The 12,362-nt window shown below is 44.5% G+C and overlaps 1 pseudogene; it reads right to left on the bottom strand.

The window, feature by feature from the left end:
• Positions 1-5,720: 5,720 nt before the first annotated feature.
• Positions 5,721-11,483, bottom strand: LOC111749998 (hepatoma-derived growth factor-like; annotated as a pseudogene).
• Positions 11,484-12,362: the final 879 nt, after the last annotated feature.

Below are 12,362 nucleotides of genomic sequence, written 5' to 3'. Positions count from 1 at the left end.
AGTCAGCCAGGGGAGCATAGAAAGAAGTGAGGCACAGAGGCAAATATTGATAATGCCCACCTTAACTGCCCAAGGCAGAAAGTATGTTGGAGACGCACAAAATTACAACTTAGGTGCACAATTATAATCTTAAAATTTTGCCTAAAACAAATCCCTCACCCCTTGAACAATGAGAAAAAATTAACTTTATTTAGTCCGATAAGACTTAACACTTTGATCCAATAATTAAAACAGCTCTTTGAGGTCATGCACAGAATTTAGAGAAATAAATACACAGTCTCTCTCATTTCTCAGTCCCTCTCACCTTCTCTCGGAGATGGTATTTAAGTGTCTAGGGGCAGGGGAACTATTAAAACCTCATGGCTGTGAAGCGAAGGGGCTCTTGGACACTATTATGGATTGAATTGTTTCCCCTCCAAAAAATATGTATTGGAATCCTAACCCCTATATCTGTGGATGCAATCCCATTTTAGAATAGGGTTTTCTTTGTTATGTTAATTGACCATATCAGTGTTGGGTGTGTCCTAAATCTAATCACTCCTTAATTATAAACAGCAGCATAGACACAGAGACAAGCAAGCCCAAAAAGGGTAAGACAGATGCCACGTGAAGATCTCCAAGGAACTGAGGAATGCTGGAAGAGACAAGGATCTTCCCCTAGAGTTGACAGAGCCTTCCCCCATAGAAATCCCGGTGGTATAGTGGTTAAGAGCTATGGCTGCTAACCAAAAAGATGGCACTTTGAATCCACCAGGTGCTCCTTAGAAACTCTGTGGGGCGGTTCTACTCTGTCTGAGTCAGACTTGACAGCAGTGGGTTTGGTTCCCCCCCACCCACCCCATAGATGATGCCCTGAATTCAAACTTTTGGCCTGACAAACTGTGAGAAAATAAATCTCTGTTCTTTAAACCACCAACGTGTGATAATCCTGTTATAGCAGCACTAGGAAGCTAAGACAGACCCCTAATATCTTCCAGTCCACTCTCGTCCTGTTTATGAGAAGAGGTCGCTCAACATCTGTTGGGGAATGGCAATCCAGTCTTATTTCTAAATTCTCTGCTGGCTTCTACTGCTGATATCTATGCAGACATGCTCAATATCTATTTGTCTAATGTTCAGGCAAAGCCTGGAACCCTATCCTATAAACTCTTACATTGTTGTGTGCCCTCGAGTTGGTTCTGACTCATAGTAGCCCCATGTGACACAGTAGAACTGCCCCATAGGGTTTTCTATGCTGTAATCCTCACAGAGGAGCCCTGATGGCACAATGAATAAGCGGTAGGCTGCTAAATAAAAAATTGTCCATTTGAGAACCCACAGGAGGAAGACCAGGCAGTCTGTTTCCATAAAAACTTAACTCCTAAGATATCCATTGAGGCAATTCTACTCTGTCCTATAGAGTGGCTGAGTCAGAATACACTCCATGGGAAAGGCTTTGGTTTCTTCCGCTGTAGAAGACCTCTTTAAAGTATTAAAACACAAAGATGTCACTGTAAAGACTAAGGTGCTCCTATGGTCTGACTGTGACTAGAGGAATCCCGGCGGTCATGGTCCCCAAACCTTCTGTTGGCACAGAACAGGAACCATCCCTGAAGACAACTCATCAGACATGAAAGGGACTGGACAGTGGGTAGGAGAGAGATGCTGATGAAGAGTGAGCTAATTATATCAGGTGGACACTTGAGATTGTGTTGGCATCTCCTGTCTGGAGGGGGGATGGGAGGATAGAGAGAGTTGGAAGCTGGCAAAATTGTCACGAAAGGAGAGAGTGGAAGGGCTGACTCATTAGGGGGAGAGCAAGTGGGAGTATGGAGTAAGATGTATATAAACTTATATGTGACAGACTGACTTGATTTGTAAACGTTCACTTGAAGCTTAAAAAAAAAAAAAAAGACTAAGGTGCTCCTGACCCAAGCCATGGTATTTTTCAATCACCTCATATGCAGGCAAAAGCTGGACAATGAATAGGGAAGACCAAAGAAGAATTGATGCCTTTGAATTATGGTGTTGGCAAAGAGTTCTGAATGTACCATGGTCTGCCAGATGAACAAATATGGCTTGGAAGAAATATAGCTAGAATGCTCCTTAGAAGCAAGGACAGTGAGGCTTCATCTCATATACTTTGGACATATTATCTGGAGGGACCAGCCCCTGGAGAAGAACATCATGCTTGGTAAAGTAGAGGGTCAGCAAAAAAGAGGAAGACCCTCAACAAGATGGGTTGACACTGTGGATGCAACAATGGGCTCGAATATAGCAACAATTGTGAGGATGGTGCAGGATAAGGAAGTGTTTCATTCTGTTGTACATGTTGCCGGAGTCTCTACACCTTTAATTGAAGGAGGTTCTTGCCTCTCACTGGTCAAGAATGAACAGGTAAGGCATGGAGAATTTTTCACATGAGCAAAGCTTTATTAAAGAGGCTTGCAAGTGGAGACAAGAAGGACCTAGGCAAGGCTTACCCCCGTCTCTCAGAACAAAGGATTTGCATGGGTTTTTAAAGGGTTTTGAGGGGTTGGGGGAGATTTATGTTTATTCCTAGGTATAGGCAGGGTTTTCTGGCAAGTGGCCCATCTGGGCTGGGATATGTTGACTAAGGTGCCCATGCACCAGCTTTCTAAGATGGCTTTAAGACGGCTCCTGTCCCGGAGGCTTCTGGGGTTCTTAGCAGGACTTATTACGGGTGTCACACCTGTGCAGTCCCTCCTGTGGTGCTGGTTTTACTCCTGTCTCAGGTACTTGCATCAGGCAGAAGTCACCAGTTGGATGTGGATGTCTGCACATGCTCCAGGGACCAGATTGGGTCGGTCCTTCTGAAAAACATCTTACAAGGGAGTAAATTGTTTGTTCTTTCCTTATCACACATTCCAGGATATGTGTTTTATGTCATTAGCCAAACACATAGTATTGTAAGTAAGTTGCCAGTTGCAGGTGTTGCAGGGCTCCTTCCCTAGGGGTTCAGTCCCTGTTTCTTCCCTATCTCACCTCACATAGGGTCACTATGAGTTGGAACCAACTCGATAATACCTAACAACAACAATCTTTATGGAAGCAGATCGCCAGGTCTTTCTTCTGAAGAGCCACTGTGTGGGTTCTAACAGCCAACCCATAGGTTAGCAGCTGAGAGCACTTAACCATTGTACCACCAGGGTGCCTATAAACTCTATAAACCTCCTAAACTCTACCTTCCCCTTGATGTCTGCTGAAGCAATGCATTAAATCCAAAGTCCAAGGTGTTCTGGTTACTACTGCTGCATAACAAATTACGTTAAAACTTAGTGGCTTAAAACAAGAACTTTTATTTTGCTCATGGATTCTGTGGGTCTAGAATTTGATCAGGCCCCAGCAAGGATGGCTTGTCTTTGCTCCATGGTATCCAGAGCCTCATAATGATAACATTTGACAGCTGGGGTGACTCAGTGGCTGAGGCTGGAATCATCTGGAGGTGTCTTCACATATATGTCTGGGGTAAGGTTGATGCTAGCTACAGGCTGGGACCTCAGCTGTGACTGTCAACCGAAGCACCTACATATAACCTATATGAACAAGGATTCCTTACAGAATGGTGGCTTCAGAGTAGCCCAGCTTCTTACATGGTGACTCAGGACTCCAGAAGCAAGTGTACCAGCAAACAAGGTGGAAACTGCTTCACCGTTATGACCTTACCTAGGTTATCGCACAGCATCTGTGGTACTCTATTGGATTCAAGTGGAAGGGACATAAAAACCCTACCTTTCAATGGGAGGAGTGTCAAAGTCACGTACAGAAGAGCTTGCGCTGCCATTTTTTGAGAAAATGATCTGCCTCACTGGGCAAGTGTAATCATATTTGTACATCTGGCTTGATCTGCCTAATCTAATCAATCCTATATGATTTTTTAAAAACAATAAATGGGTTTAATTTTCCTAGAACTGAAATCATTTATGGTTCTCAGAGCTAATTTTTTCCAAAGCTACAATCAACAATTTTTCACAGAGCCCAAGGGAGAGGGGCAAGGGCAAAAGAGACAAGACACAGAAGAGAGGCATAGAGAGAGGTAGCAGTTGGGAGAGGGCAGAGAGGGCACTGACAGGGTCAATATGAGTCAGAATTGACCTGAGAGCAATAGGTTTGGTTTTGGTCCTCTCCAAAATCAAAAACCAAACCCTTTGGTCCTCTCAGTAGGTTACAGATCAGATGTGGTGACAGCACTGAGGGGACCAGGTAGGGGTATGTGGATGGGAAATGACACAGTAAGGAACATCAAAGCTCCCACTAGAAAAAGAAAGCCATCAAGCCCCAAACAGAAGGGGAGCCTTCCAGTGTACCTCAGAAATGTGGGCAACAGTAGGGGGGATAGGAGCAGAGTGGGGGCACATGAAACAGTAGAGTTTTTTGTTTTGTTTTTCTTTGATTAAGAACATTTCTCTAAAAATATGCCTTTTCTTTTATGACTGGGTGATATATATAACTGTAGGCTGACCTTGAGTACTGTGGAGAGAGGGAAAAGGACAGCTGCTTGTCTTCCTAGGGTGGGGTGTCTTCCTGCTCCCAGAGATCTAAAGGGGGAAGATGCTTTTACCATTCCCACCAAAGCTGGGTGAAGTCAACCCTTCAGATTCAGGTTCTTGGCCCAAACAACTTGGAAGCCCCCAAATCTTCTGATGATAAACTACAACTCCCATAATTCCCAGGGTCAGCAAAAGGAAAAACGGGCATTGCTGAATGGAAGGAAGCCCCTCCCCCACAGACTGTCCCACTTTCCCCGAATCTAGGCAGCTGGGATAAACCAAAAACCCACTGCCATCGAGTTGATTCTGACTCATAGTGACCCTATAGGACAGAGTACAACTGCCCCTTTAGAGTTTCCAAGGAGCACCTGGTGGATTCGAACTGCCAACCTTTTGGTTAGCAGCCGTAGTACTTAACCACTACACCACCAGGGTTTCTGGCAGCTGGGATAATAGGTGTGAAATAAGGGTGACAGGATCTCAAGAAGATGTCAGTCTTCCTCCCCCAACTCCCTTCATAATTTGAGGATTGCCCTACCCAGCCCTCCGCTCCCAAACCCTTCCACCAAAAATAAAAGAGTTGCTGTCCTGTCCATTCCAACTCATGCCAACCTGATGCGCATCAGAGTAGAAATGTGTTCCATCAGGTTTTCAATAGCTGATTTTTCAGAAGCAGATCATCAGGGCTTTCTTCTGAGGTACCTCTGGGTGGACTTGAACCTTCAACCTTTCAGTTAGCAGCAGAGCAAGTTAACCATTTCCACCATCCAGGGACTCCCCTCAAAGCCCATCCTTCTGTTCATCTTCCATCCCTCCCTCTCCTACCCCCAACCCCAGCCCAGAGGCCCAGAATGCCTAGGAGAGGGATTAAAAAAAAAAAAAAAAAACATTGCCTTAGTGTCCTTTCCAACTCATAGCAACTCTATAGGACAGAGTAGAACTGCCCTACAGAGTTTCTAAGAAGTGGCTGTGGATTTGAACTGCCAACGTTTTGGTTAGCAGCTGAGCTCTTAACCACTGAGCCACCAGAGGGATAGGGGGTGTCAAAAGGTGTAAACCGCTGGTCCAGGTCCCAACAGAAAGCCCTAGGAAACAGCTCCAGGCAGGGAGGGATACAACGGCCTCATCCCAGGGAGCAGAGGACTCAGATCACAGATCCCTGACTCAGATCACAGGGGTGTGGGGATATGGAGGTGAAGGCCAGGAGGCCTACCTCATTCAGGTCAATCTCCAGCCGTCGCGGGGGAGAGAGAGTGGAAGAGAGGAGCAGAGTGGGGTGGTGAAGGGGTTCTAGTTTGCAGTCATGGCCAGTTTCCCCAGTAACCCCTACGCTGCACAATTATGGGGTGGAGCCTCTCTTGAAACATGGGTGGCTATAGGCTCTCAAGATCTTTGATGCTTGAGGCCTCAGCATCTTCCTTAGCAGCCTTTTTTTCCCTCTCTTCCTCTTCCTTTGCCTCCTCTTCCTAAGGAACCCTGGACTCCCCTGGAGAGGAGCTGTTCTGCGCCTTTACCGGGAGAGACCTCTCACTCACCAAGATGGCCGCCTCCTTCTCCTCAGGTCCTTAGCCTCCTTGGGATGTTTTGGGGAGCGCCTTTCCGTTCTTCTCCTTGATTTGTTCTTGGAGGACCAGCTTCCCGTTCCCATTACTACTACTCTCAACATTGCTCTTCTTTTCGCCATCACCGTCTGTGGCCTGGGCTCCAGCTCGGGCTCCTCTTCTCCGCTCTGTTTCTGGGAGGATTAGTAGCCAGAAGCCTTGACGGTTGGGTTGTTCTCTATCTCCCAGAGCCCTTGCTGAACTGTTCCCTCTTGTGCTTAACAAACTTCTGCTTGGACTCCTCCTAAGAGAAGAGGTCTTTGGGGCTAGGAATGCTATCTGGTCTTTTCTTTTTGAGTTAAAATTTTGTTCTACATTTTTCTCCAGCTCTGTCTGGGACCCTCTGTTGTGATCTCTGTCAGAGCAGTCAATGGTGGTAGCTGGGCACCATCTAGTTGTATTGGACTCAGTCTGGTGGAGACCGTGGTAGATGTGGTCCATTAGCCATTTGGACTAATCTTTCCCTTGTATCTTTAGTTTTCTTCATTATTCCTTGCTCCCAAAGGAGTGAGACCAGTGGAGTATCCTAGGTGTCCACTCACAGGCTTTTAAGACCCCAGTCACCACTCATAAAAGTAGAATGTAGAACATTTTCTTTATAAACTGTATTATGCCACTTGAGGTAGGTGTTCCCCGAGACCGTGGTCCCCACAGCCCTCAGCCCAGCAATTCGGTCCCTCAGGGAGTTTGGATGTGTCTATGGAGCTACCACGACCTTACCTTGTATAGGTTGTGCTGGCTTCCCTGGTAATGTGTACCGTGTTACCCTTCACCAAAGTTACCACTTAATCTATTGTCTATTAAGTATTTTTCCAACCCCACTGCTCCCTTCCCTCGTAACCATCAAAGATTGTTTCTTTTTGTATGTAAGCCTTTTCATGAGTTTTTACAGTAGTGGTCTCTACAATATTTGTCCCTTTGTGAATGACTCATCTCACTCAGCATAATGCCTTCCAGATTCCTCCATGTTATGAGCTGCTTCACAGATTCCTTGTTATTCTTTATTGATGCATAATACTCCGTTGTGTGTATGTGCCACAGTGTGTTTATCCATTCATCTGTTGATGGGCGTCTAGGTTATTTCCATCTTTTGACTTTTTTACTCTTATCACAGGTATTTACTCAAGAAAAATAAAAGTGAGGCAGACAGCTTCAGATCCCATCCCTTCTGAGAGACACCTGCTCTGGATTATCCTGCTAAACTGAGCAAAATAGGCTGTACATTCTTCTGAAATTGTCCTTAACAAGACAACCACAGAATGGGCCATAGATGGCCTCAACCTGCCTCTAGGTGGAGACTTAACATGCTAATGAAGGAAAATCACCTCTTCATCCCAGAGAATCAAACCCTTGTCTTGAGAAAATGCATAGTCATTCCCAAGCTCTGAGTGCCTGCATGAAGGTCAATCCTTAACATTCATGAAGAATTTTCATTTCCTTATCTGCTCTCTGTAAAAGCCCATCTCCCCAAGCTGCCTGCCAGCAGTCATGGAGGCAGCAGTCCTGATTGCTTCTTTCCTTGTACAAAGAAATAAAGGCTTCTTTCTGATCTCCTACCTCAGCCTCTTATTTAATGGCTGTAACAAGTCATGCCAAGCAAAACTGGGGTTTTCACCTGGCAACAATAGTGTATATTCATACAAAGATTTGTATAGAAATATTTATAAAGCTTTATTTGTAATAAACAAAAACTAAACAGCCAAATGTCCACCAGGAGGTGAATGGATTAACAAGCCATAGTAGTATATTCATACAGTGGCATACTGCTTAACTATAAAAAGAAATTACATATAAGCCAATCTCAAAAGATTGCTATGTCAGGTGTCTCCAAACCACCCTCAGGTTTGGTGATTCTCTGGAAGTACTCACAGAACTGAGAACAGCTCTTATGCCCACAGTTTTTACTTATTACAGTGAAAGGATACAGATTAAAATTGGCACAGGGATCTGTGAAAATGGCTAATTGATCTCAAGTTTCCTATTAAACAGATTGACACCCTAGTAAAGTGCTGCATGGTATTTATAAGTCTAGGTGCAATGCAGAACCATCCTAGGTCTGCTGTACAAAAACCAAACTCAAGTCTCCGTAGTGGAGATTCACAGCCTCTCACCCAGTTACCAGAATAAATCAGTTTATAGACCCAGAGCCCCTTGACTGAGGCAGTGTCTGCAGCCTTCTGAAGGAGGCTGAGATTGCAGCCTCCTGTGTGTCCTATAAATCTTCCCCCAAGCTTTCCCCAGAGGAATCTATGAACATTTCCCAGGGAAACTGTGCTGGGAAAGAGAAATGACCAGATTTGGCGGGGGGGCTGGTGGGGGGCAGGTATTAGATACTGGCTCTGGAAGGCTTCTTAGAGTGAAGGTTAATGGACTTTGGGTGATAGGCAGATTCTTGGCCTGAGTCCTTCTCGCTGGAACGTGTCCTGTAGTTATTTCCTCAGTTCCAAAATGCATGCAGAAGTAGGATATAGCAGAATACTCACACTGTTTCCTTGACCCATGTGATGAAAGGAGGGCCAAGTGGAAGCCTTGAAACTTTCCTCACCCTCTTCTCCACCAAGACAGTACATCAGTCCTGGTGATTCCTACTACATCCCCATTTAACTCATTAGTTTGGCCAGTTGAAAAAGCCAAATGGGTCTTGGACAGTGATTCCCATTGTTTTTTGTTGCACTTTGGAACCACCTGGAGATTAAAAAGTAATAATAATACTGGCTTCTACCCTCAGGCATTGTGATTCCTGTAGGTTAACAATGCCTGCTCTATTTAAAATGAAACCAAGAGAGATTTACGGGAAGGAAAAACAACTTGAATTAAGGAGGCACTGAGTCGCACAGTGAGAAATTCAGCACACTCCCAGGTGTTACAGGCAGCCAGGCAAGATTTATACCGTTAAACCAGGAACTAATAACATAATATTCTGATTGGCTTTTCAGTGATTTGTAAAAGTGAAAGGCAGGTTAACAAAAGTCGGGGCTTTACAGTGATTGGTTTAAAGAGTCTTTGTTGACTAGTTATTACTTGGTGGTTTGTGTGCTTTGTTGGTTAGTTACTGCATGGTGACTGTAAGGAGTTTCTTGATTGGTCTGATGCTGTTTGCATCAATGCTCCTTGAGAACAAACTGACGTTAGCATTAAGGCTCCTTGGGAACTAACTGATAACAGCCTTAATTTGATTACAAGGAAAAACATTCCCATAGATACAAAATGAAGTCTCTACAATATTAGCTATTGCTAAGGCAAAAACAAAGGTTCAAAATGGGGTCAGGCCCAAGCTTGAATTTAGCCTTTTCAGATGTGACAGACACCTCTGGTTTAAAAGCCCCTACACAAGTTTAATGGTATGGGATATGACTGGGGCATAGAGATTTTTTTTTTTTAATTGTGCTTTAGGCGAGAATTTACAAAGCAAATTAGTTTCTCATTAAATGATTAATACACAAATTGTTTCGTGACATTGGTTGCCAACCCTGCAATTTGTCTACCCTTCTCTACCCCCAGTTCCCTGTTTCCATTCGTCCAGTTTTCCTGACCCTTCCTGCCTTCTCGTCTTTGCTTTTGGGCTAGTGTGCCCATTTAGTCTCCCATACAGGATTGATCTACGAAGCATGTTCTTCATGTGTGCTTTTATTGGCCTTATAGACCTGCCTAATCTTTGGCTGAAGGGTGAACCTAGGGAGAGACTTTAGTACTGAGTTAAAAGAGTATCTGGGGCCATACTCTTGGGGTTTCTCTGGTATGTCAGACCAGCAAGTCTGATCTTTTTTGTGTGTTTGTCATTTGAATTTTGTTCTATACTTTTCTCCCATTCTGTCCAGGACCTGCTATTGTGATCCCTGTCAGAGCAGTCAGTGGTGGTAGCTGGGCACCATCTAGTTGCTCTGGGTTCAGTCTGGCAGAAGTCATAGAGATTTTTTTAAAGCTTCCCTGGTGAGTCAATTGTGCAGTAAAGTTTGGGAACCATGGGTCTTGGGGGATAACAGTAAGTTACCACAAACTTAAAAGACAGTGATGCCAATCACAGCTGCAGTTCTGGGGTTGTGTGTTTACTACATCAAATCAACACAGCTCTGGGCACCTGGAATAACATTGACCTGGAAAATGCTACTTTTTCATTCCCACCTGTAAGGAATATTAGAAGTGCTTGCATTTTCATATGGCTGGGAAAACTGACCTTTATTTTCTTGCCATACAGTTATGTCAGTGCTCCTACCTTACTTTATAATATGCTCTGGAGGGACCTTTTTTTTTTTTCTGACAAAACATTATAATCAACCAATATATGGGTGTCTTAGTTTCTTAGTGCAGCTGTGACAGAAATACCGCAAGTGGATGGTTGTGATGGTTACGGTTGTGTGTCAGCTTGGCTGGGCCATGATTCTCAGTGGTTTGGCAGTTATGTAACAATGTATTCATCTTCCATGATATGATCCGATATGATCAGCCAATCAGCTGTAAGGGAAGTTTCCTCGAGGGTGTGGCCTGCATCCAATATATATATGGACATTCTGGTAAAGCTTACTAGCTTGTTCCGGAACCTACATCTGGCTCATCATAACCTGACCTCCAGTTCTTGGGATTTGAGCCAGCAACCTCCTATATTGCCTGCCGATCTTGGGATTCATCAGCCTCTGCAGCCTGTGAGCCAGTGGCCTGCCATCTGACCTGCCAATCATGGATTCATCATTCCCTGCAGCTACATGAATCAGGACAAGCCTCCAGCCTGATGCCAGATCCATGGGCTTGGGACTTGCCAGACTGTACAATGATACGAGCCATTTTCTTGCTGTAAATCTCTTTCTCATATGTATATAAAACCAAAACCAAACCCATTGCCATCGAGTTGATTCTGACTCATAGTGAACCTATTGGACAGGGTAGAACTGCTCCATAGGGTTTCCAAGGAACAGGTGGTGGATTCAAACTGCCGACCTTTTGGTTTGCAGCTGAGCTCTTAACCCCTGAGCCACCAGGGCTCCATATATAAATATATTGGTCATTACTCACAAAGGTTGGCTAGGCTACAGTCGCTGCTGACTGCCCACTCTGCCAGCAGCTGAGACCAACACTGAGTCCCCGATATGGCACCATTCCTCAAGGTGATCAGTCAGCAACCTGGTGGCAGGTTGATTACACTGGACCACTTCCATCATGGAAAGGGCAGCATTTTGTTTTTACTGGAATAGGCACTTACTTTGGATACAATTTTCCTTCCCTGCATGCAATGCTTCTGCCAAAACTACCATCTATGGATGTGCAGAATGCCTTATTCACCATCATGGTATCCCACACAGCATCACTTCACATCAAGGGACTCACATCACAGCAAATGAAGTGTGACAGTGGACCAATGCTCATGGAATTCATTGGTTGGTCTCACCATGTTCCCCATCATCCCGAAGCAGCTGGCTTGATAGAAAGATGGAATGGCTTTCTAAAGACATAATTACATTCCCAGCTAGGTGGCAATACCTTGCAAGGTTGGGGCAACGTTATGCTCTAACCCAGTGTTCAATACTTGGTGCTGTTTCTTCCATAGCCAGTATTCATGGGTCCAGGAATCAAAGGGTAGAAATGGGAGATGCACCACTCATTATTATCCCTGGTGACTCACTAGCAAAATCTTTGCTTCCTATTCCCACAACCCTATGTTCTATGGGTCTAGAGGTCTTAGTTCCAAAGGGAGGAATGCTCCCATCTGGAGACACATTACTGATTACATAGAACTGAAAGCTAAGAATGCCACCTTGCCACTTTTGCCTCCTTATGCTTCCGGATCAACAAAGAAGGGAGTTATCATACTGACTGGTGTGACTGATCCTAATTACCAAGAGTAAATTGGATTGATATTACATAATGGAGGTATGTCTAGAATACAGGAGACCCCTTAGGGCATCTCTTAGTACTACCATGCCATTGTTTAAGTCAATGGAAAACTACAGCAGCCCAATTCCAACATGACTACTAACGGCCTAGGCCCTTCAGAAATAAAGGTTTGGGTCACATCACCAGGCAGAGAACCACAACCAGCTGAGGTGCTTGCTGAGGGCAAAGGGAATATAGAATGGGTGGTGGTTTTAAGTACCAGCTATGACTAAGTGACAACTTGCAGAAATTAGAACTGTAATTGTTATGAGTATTTCTTCCTTGTATATGCACATCAAACATTTTTGTTTTCTTCACTTATAAAATATAAGATGTAAATGGGCTAGTGCATTTATGGTTTAAGGAGATGTGTACAGATACCAAGTTGACAAGGGGTGGACTCTGA

Source organism: Loxodonta africana, chromosome 2 (genome assembly GCF_030014295.1).
Source record: "Loxodonta africana isolate mLoxAfr1 chromosome 2, mLoxAfr1.hap2, whole genome shotgun sequence".
NCBI lineage: Eukaryota > Metazoa > Chordata > Mammalia > Proboscidea > Elephantidae > Loxodonta > Loxodonta africana.
The sequence above is the reverse complement of the archived record's forward strand: the minus strand, read 5'-3'. Positions and strand labels throughout refer to the sequence as shown.